Source organism: Nicotiana tomentosiformis, chromosome 9 (genome assembly GCF_000390325.3).
Source record: "Nicotiana tomentosiformis chromosome 9, ASM39032v3, whole genome shotgun sequence".
Lineage (NCBI taxonomy): Eukaryota > Viridiplantae > Streptophyta > Magnoliopsida > Solanales > Solanaceae > Nicotiana > Nicotiana tomentosiformis.
The window spans coordinates 98,670,409-98,677,287 of NC_090820.1; the positions used below are offsets into that span (position 1 = coordinate 98,670,409).

Sequence of the window (6,879 nt, forward strand, 5' to 3'; positions counted from 1 at the left end):
ATAATTTATAAAAGTAATTAACAAATAATAAAAATATTATTTGTATACTAAAAGATTAAAAATAATAACTTAACATTATAAAAATATAAAAGGTTATCTTTTGCATAAATAATGTAATTATATATGCATATGGGCTATTATTGCAAAATATGTAATTTAGCCTTAAAAATGCAAATGTAATTATAAAAAATGCACTGAAAATATTTAAAACCTCATATTGGTATAAATGATAAGTTTAAATAATTAAATCATCATAAAAATAATTTGAAGGATAATTACTGAATATTTATATAATAAAGATGCAGAAATAAATCGATTTAAAGCATTTAAAAATGACGAAGAATTATGAAAGAATACTTGTATATGCTTATAAACTAATGATGATGCATATGCACTATTTTGAAAGTGTATATATATATATATATATATATATATATATATATATATATATATATATATATATATATATATATATATATATAAGGGAAAAATTGGGTATCAACAACTATTTTACTAGATTAGATTTTTATTTTTTATCTGTGAGCACCTAATTTTTGCCCTAATATGAAATTACTCCTAAAAAATAATCCAAAAATAATTTTAATTATTTTATGAACTTCAGAAGTTTTTCTTTATTTGTTTTGCATTTATTCTCATTGTTTATGCATTTTAGGAATATCGTAAATCATAAAAATCATAAAAATATTCAAATCTTAATTTCATAGCATTTTAGTTTTTGAATTGCATTTTTAGGATTTAATTACATTGTTAAATGTATTATATAAATATATAAAAACCAAAAAATGCATTCTTAGGCTAGTTAATTTTATTAGGTCATTAGTTAATGAGTAAGTGAAATATATAAATAGTTTAGCTACACAAATTGGTCTAGTCAAGCCCATCCCTTTAGAAGCCCAATTTCCATGACCCACCCCAACTGGATCCCCCCTCTCTTTAAAACACCCATTTTCCCAAACCCTAAAAAAGGAGGAGAAGAGAAGAGACGGACGAGACCCCCCCCCCCCCCCCCCCAAAAGAGGGACTCCTCTTCTACACTCAAAAAACCTGAGTCGTCCCCTTAATCTCATCCCTCACCTCGCGATTCACAGACCTCACTCCCACACTCTCCTCTCCTCTCATACACAGAAACTCACAATTAAAAATAGCTGAAAATTTTTGGTTTCAAACTTTAGATTTCAAATCTGGAAAAATACAAAAAAAGAAAAAAGAAAACAGATTAGAAAGGGAAATTATGAAGCTCTTGTTTCTGTCAAACTTCAGTTCCTCTACTTGTTAGTTTTGGGGTTCTTGAGTTTAAGTTGTTGAAGGTTGATTTTGTCATGGACTGCTTCCGTTGTTGTTGCTGTCTTGCTGATCTTCATTTGGCCCTTTTGTCTAGCCTTTATTTAGCGTTTCTAGCCAATTCCTAAGCGATTAGGTACACATCTCCAACTTGTACTTCTTCCTTGATTTGCAATGAAATTTTGGCTTTCTCCTCCTAAATTCTCTTGTCATGAATGATTGAATCTGTTGTCAATTTTGGTTTTAATATAAGTGAAACGTGTGTGAACTTATTTGAAGTGCTAGATCTAGCTAATACTTAAATATGCTATAGATTCAAGTGACATGGCAGAATGTTTAGGAAAATCATTTATGTGCTTTATGTGAATGATTCGTGGCTTAAGATGATTATTAGCATGAATTGAGACATACTGTTTTCACATGTTTAGCCTAGACTCAATCGAGACTTTTGTGTTTAGCATAATGATCGAGTATATGATTTGTGATGTTATTATTTAAGAACTGATTTTAACATTGAGTAATTAATCTGTGCTTGTCCAAAGATTTTGTAAGCTATGAAGTGTGACTGGACTTGTTTGAGTAGGAATTTGTGGATTTAGCTTTTCCCAGTATGGGCCTATTAATTGGCCTAACGAGGCTGCATGCCCAATTTGGGGCCTAATGGTTTCCACACTATATTATCATTTGGGCTCAATTGTAAGCCCACAAACGTTTACAACAGACCTGGTTAAGGTTTAAATGTGAGTCTTTCCTCATGCATAACTCACGATTTTGTGCAAACCAACTACCAACCATATTATTAATAAGGTAAATCCATCGAAGGCATTTGAACTCAAGACCTTCGCATAATCCCAAAATATAGGAAGAAATAATCATAAATGCGCTAGTTACTTTAGGCGCGATTAATAAATCATCGTGGCTATGGGTACGGTTCCCGTGGCATAGTCACGATACGTAATCTTCAAGTCGAGTGTGCGTTTCACGTGACTCGACCATCACTTCAAATAATAATAAAAATTAACATGTTGTAAATCGCGGGTGCGTTTCACGTGGCGCGATTCACAATGTTTGCAAAAACAAATGAGTGCGCGACATTGCGACTTGTTCAAACAAATTTTATAAATACCAAAAGCGGTTTAAAAGGTAAAAATGCACGATAGGTCTCAAATATGTATTAAATCAGATAATTTGGCCAATTATTAATAGTTGAGCGACTGTGCTAGAACCACCGAATTTGAGAGTGCCTCACACCTTCTCCCGGGTTAACAGAATTCCTTACCTGGTCTTCTGTGTTCGCAGACCATAAATAAGAGTCAATTTCCTTGATTTGGGATTTAAAATAAACCGGTGACTTGGGACACCATAAATATTCCAAGTGGCGACTCTGATTAAACAAATAATTCCATTTCGAACATTATCACCTTAATTGGAAAAACTCCCTATCCTCTAATTCTCCTTTCGGGAAAAAGGAGGTGTGACATTATCTATTTAAGTTTTTAGTTTTAGTTTAGTGTAGTTAGTATTATATTTTTTTTACATGGCATCTTTGAATAAAAAGTGGTGGGATGGTAAGTATTCTTGTTTTTGTGATCCTTGTCCATATTGTAAAGGACCCCACTTGTGGCAATATTGTAAAAATATTTCTAGGACCGAGTTGTGTGCACCATCTCAATCCTGTACTATTTGTGGTGGTAATTGGAATAATTGTCCTAAGTGTTGTTATCCTACTCCAATCCCTTCTTATGTTGATTATAATAATTCTTGTGAGTATGACAGGAGTAACGAATTGGATAATGTGGAACACGATGTTCGCATTCTTGATATGCATAGGAAATTATTAGAGGAATATGAAGGTTTTCGTGAGAAAATTATAAATGGGATGCAACACTTTATAGAAGGGAGAGATGAACTGGAACAAGAGATCGACCAATTTGGCAGTTCTATTCACGACTTGGAGGCTCAATTGAGTGCAAAGATTGATGCGTGTAACGCCCAATAATTTAGTGATGAGTTGTGTGAAGTTGAAAAAGATCTTCTAGGCCAAATTGAGGAGCTAAAACGAGAATACCAATCATTAGACTATGTTCTTGTGGATGATGCTGAGGTTGAGGAAGTATATATTATTAAGGATATAAAAAATAATGCAGTTTTGGAGTTGGGGTGTGTTGGTCCTCATTCTAAATATTTTTCTATATTATGTTTGGATGGAGACAAAGAGATCGAGACTTTGGAGAGATGTCTAGATGAAGAGCAAGACCCTTACATTCTAAAATTTTCAACACCAAAAAGGCAAAGCGACATTCCTCACTTAAGGGCCAAGAAGTGCAAGATGCGATATCTATTGCTTGGTTCCTTTATTTTCACACCACCGCCCCATGAACGTGACAGAAAAATTGATAAAACATTGGAGGCGCAATTCATATCCTCAAAGTGGAAGGAAAAATGGTGAAAGTGATGGCGTCATGCCGCTACGTTAAATCAAGTGCTTGTTGGGAGACAACCCAATTCTATTTTTTTCTTATTCTTTTTGTTTATTTTTTTTATTGTGTTTTTCTTATTGTAGTGTTGTTTTTGTGTTTTGTAGGAGTAGGAGCATGGAGTCAAAGGAAATAGGCGAGTGCAAAAGCGAGCAGACAGTTGAAACTGAGTGTGAGATACCCGCACGAGGGATCATACCTGGGAGAAATCTGAGTATCCCGTGAGCTGCGAATACTTCGGACTTTGGCCTACCAGGGAGTCTCTTTTACCTTCTTGTTATTTATAGTGTGCATTGAGGACATTGCACAATTTTAAGTGTGGGATGATGAGATTGTCTGGGTGATTTTATGTTCTATCTTAGCTGAGTTGTAGTACTCGTTCTTAGTGTAGTAGTTTTTGTTAAAAGAAAAAAAGAAAAAAAAATGAAAATTTGAAAACAAAATCAAAATTGTTTCACTTTTCCCGACGATGAATTTTGTGGATAGCTTTCTGGAGGGATTAAGGTCCAATAAAAAAATACAAAAAGATTTTATTTTTGTTCTAGTTAGTTTTAGTTAGGTAATAATCCCCCTTGATTTTTCTTTGTGCATCGGTTCTTTTCCAGGGGATGTAACTTGAATCGGGTAAACTTTTTTATTTTTGGGATTAGATTTTTTTTTTAGTAGAAGAAAAAAAGGAAGAAGAAAACCTTTGTGAGTTATTTGATACTAGCATATTTAGGCGTGAGCTTAAGTAGTACTTTCCTCTGAGTGCTTGGGTAATGAATAAAATAGCAAACTTTCTGACACCTAAGCTCAGATTTGTGACACTGTATATACCTTATTCTTATTTTGTCGTTCGCTATGATCCTGTCTGTCTTAGAGTAGAATTGATCCATCTTGATTGATACTTGTGCCATGTGGGGTGAGGATTTCTTACATATATTTTATGTTTTGCATCTTAGTCTAGAACTTGCCCTGTATGTTATTGAAGCGAATTAAAAGTGTTGCTCTGTTTAGAAGATGATAATAGGCTTTCTTTGATTATGTCTTGTGAATTTTAGCCTTTTCAAATATTGTACCACTAGTTAGCTCGTTGAGCCCGTAGCCTTTTGTTTGGAAGCCGTATTTTTGCCTTGATCCTTTTGTTGAATCCCTAGTTTTTGCACCCTGTTTCTTTGAGCATTGTTGTTTAGATTGTGATATTAATTGATAAATTTGAAAGAGATGATTAAGTAAAAAATGGTGACCAATGATAGCTGAATAGTGATGAAAAGGCCCTCTTGAAAAGAATGTGATATGAAAAAAAGAGAAAAGAAAAATTTCTTAAAAAAATAAAACGTTCTTGATATAAGGGAAATACTTGTAAAACAATGGATGAAGAGATGTCTGAAAAATAAAGTGAAGAATAGAAAATAATTGGTGATGAAGTCTAAAAGTGCAAAGTACTTAGGGAAGTGTAAGTCATGATTATATAATTTTTCTACCCGTCCCCTAGCGAACATTACAACCTGATAAAGTCCTATTTGATTCTATTTGAGCATACTTATTAGTAGAGATGTATATAATGGGCAAGCCTATGGTTCTTTGTGCATACATGTGAATTCGTTTGTGAGTGCGAGAGTTGTTCTTTGATGCTAAGTCCTTAAATTATATTCATTCTTTGATTTGAGTGTATGGACTATTTATTCATGTGAGGGCACTGGTTTCATGATAGATATGTGATGTTATTAGCTTTTTTGACAGAGTAGGTGAGCAAGCTTAAAGTTCGATAAGTTAGAGTATGTCTCTGAGGTTAGGAGGTTAGAAGTTTGTTGTTTAATTGTTTGTGACTTATATATCTTGCACGATAATTAGGAAGTGTATATATGATGGTTTGAGTTGCTATAGGGCCTAATTGTTAGTATCAACCGAAGTGGTGGTGTTGCTAGGTTTGATTTATTGAGAGTGGTTTTAATACTTACTCGAGGGAGAACAAGAGTTTAAGTGTGAGGTGTTGATATTCTGCCAAAAAATGCATATATTTAACCATTATTGCCTCACATTATAGCACTTTTAATCATCTTTTGAGTATTAATTATATTGTTTTATACTTAATATTATATCTTAACTGTGTAGGAATAAAGCGGTATGAAGATGAAGAGATTTGGAGCAAAATTGAATAAAATACGGAAGAAAAAAAAAGAAAATTAATTCAATAAAAAAAGGGGGGGACACCCCTTGGGTTTTGTTCACCAAGTGAAAGACAAAGAAATGCAATTCAAAGCAAACAACTAAAGAAGGCAAAAGAAAAACGTACATGCCAGCGCAAGAATTGAAAGACGGAACGTGAAATCGCTCACTGCTTTCAGCGCCACGGCCAGTGTGAGGCGCTGGCTTGGACGCTGGGTGACGTGATTTTTTCAACTTTGTTCGGAACAAGGTTATTTTGGTCTTAAATGGTCTCAACTCGTATAAAAGGAGTTCTAAATCTAATTTGGAGGGGATCTAACATACTTTGAAGGAGAATTCACGTGGAGGAACACACACCACGCTTGGGCGGAGGCTTCTAACTAGTTTTTCTTCTCTTCTCTTCTTTTAATCTCATAGTTTTTTAGTTCTAGAGTTCTGGATGCTGCATGAACGTTGTAGTTTAAAGCTTGAATTGTTCTTATTATTTTATCATATTGGTTTATTTATTCAATCTTACGCTTAATTATTTGATTGCTTGATCACCAATTGAATATTATCTACGAATCTAGGATTGAACTCGGGAGAGAGAATTTTAGATTGCATATAAGATTGAGTAGAGCGAGATCTTGAACCTGATTAACGGAAAACAGATTTGTGGTTAGGATAGGGAGATACTTAATCGCCTTACTTGATTATTATACAAAAATTATTAATGTGTTCTTATTAATCCTAATTCTATTGGAATATAGGCGTTAGGTTAGTTTGAATAGGCGAGTAGTACTTCGGGAGAAGGCTACGAGCAATATTAACTCTGTCAACCAATAAACCAGATAAATTAATTAGATAATTTAAGTGAAAAACTCAACGAGATTGTTAGCCAACTCATAGCTCTAGAATATTGTCTCCCATTGAATTCGTCTCTAAACTTTTGCCAACTTGTTTCTTTAAT

At 33.7% G+C, this 6,879-nt stretch overlaps 1 long non-coding RNA gene across 1 annotated transcript; it reads left to right on the forward strand.

Annotated features, from left to right (window-relative positions):
- Positions 1–1,013: 1,013 nt before the first annotated feature.
- On the forward strand, positions 1,014–6,441 carry LOC104100761 (uncharacterized). Its single transcript, XR_687317.3, has 3 exons — positions 1,014–1,438; positions 3,887–5,365; positions 5,457–6,441. It is a non-coding gene; the product is annotated as an uncharacterized lncRNA (long non-coding RNA).
- Positions 6,442–6,879: the final 438 nt, after the last annotated feature.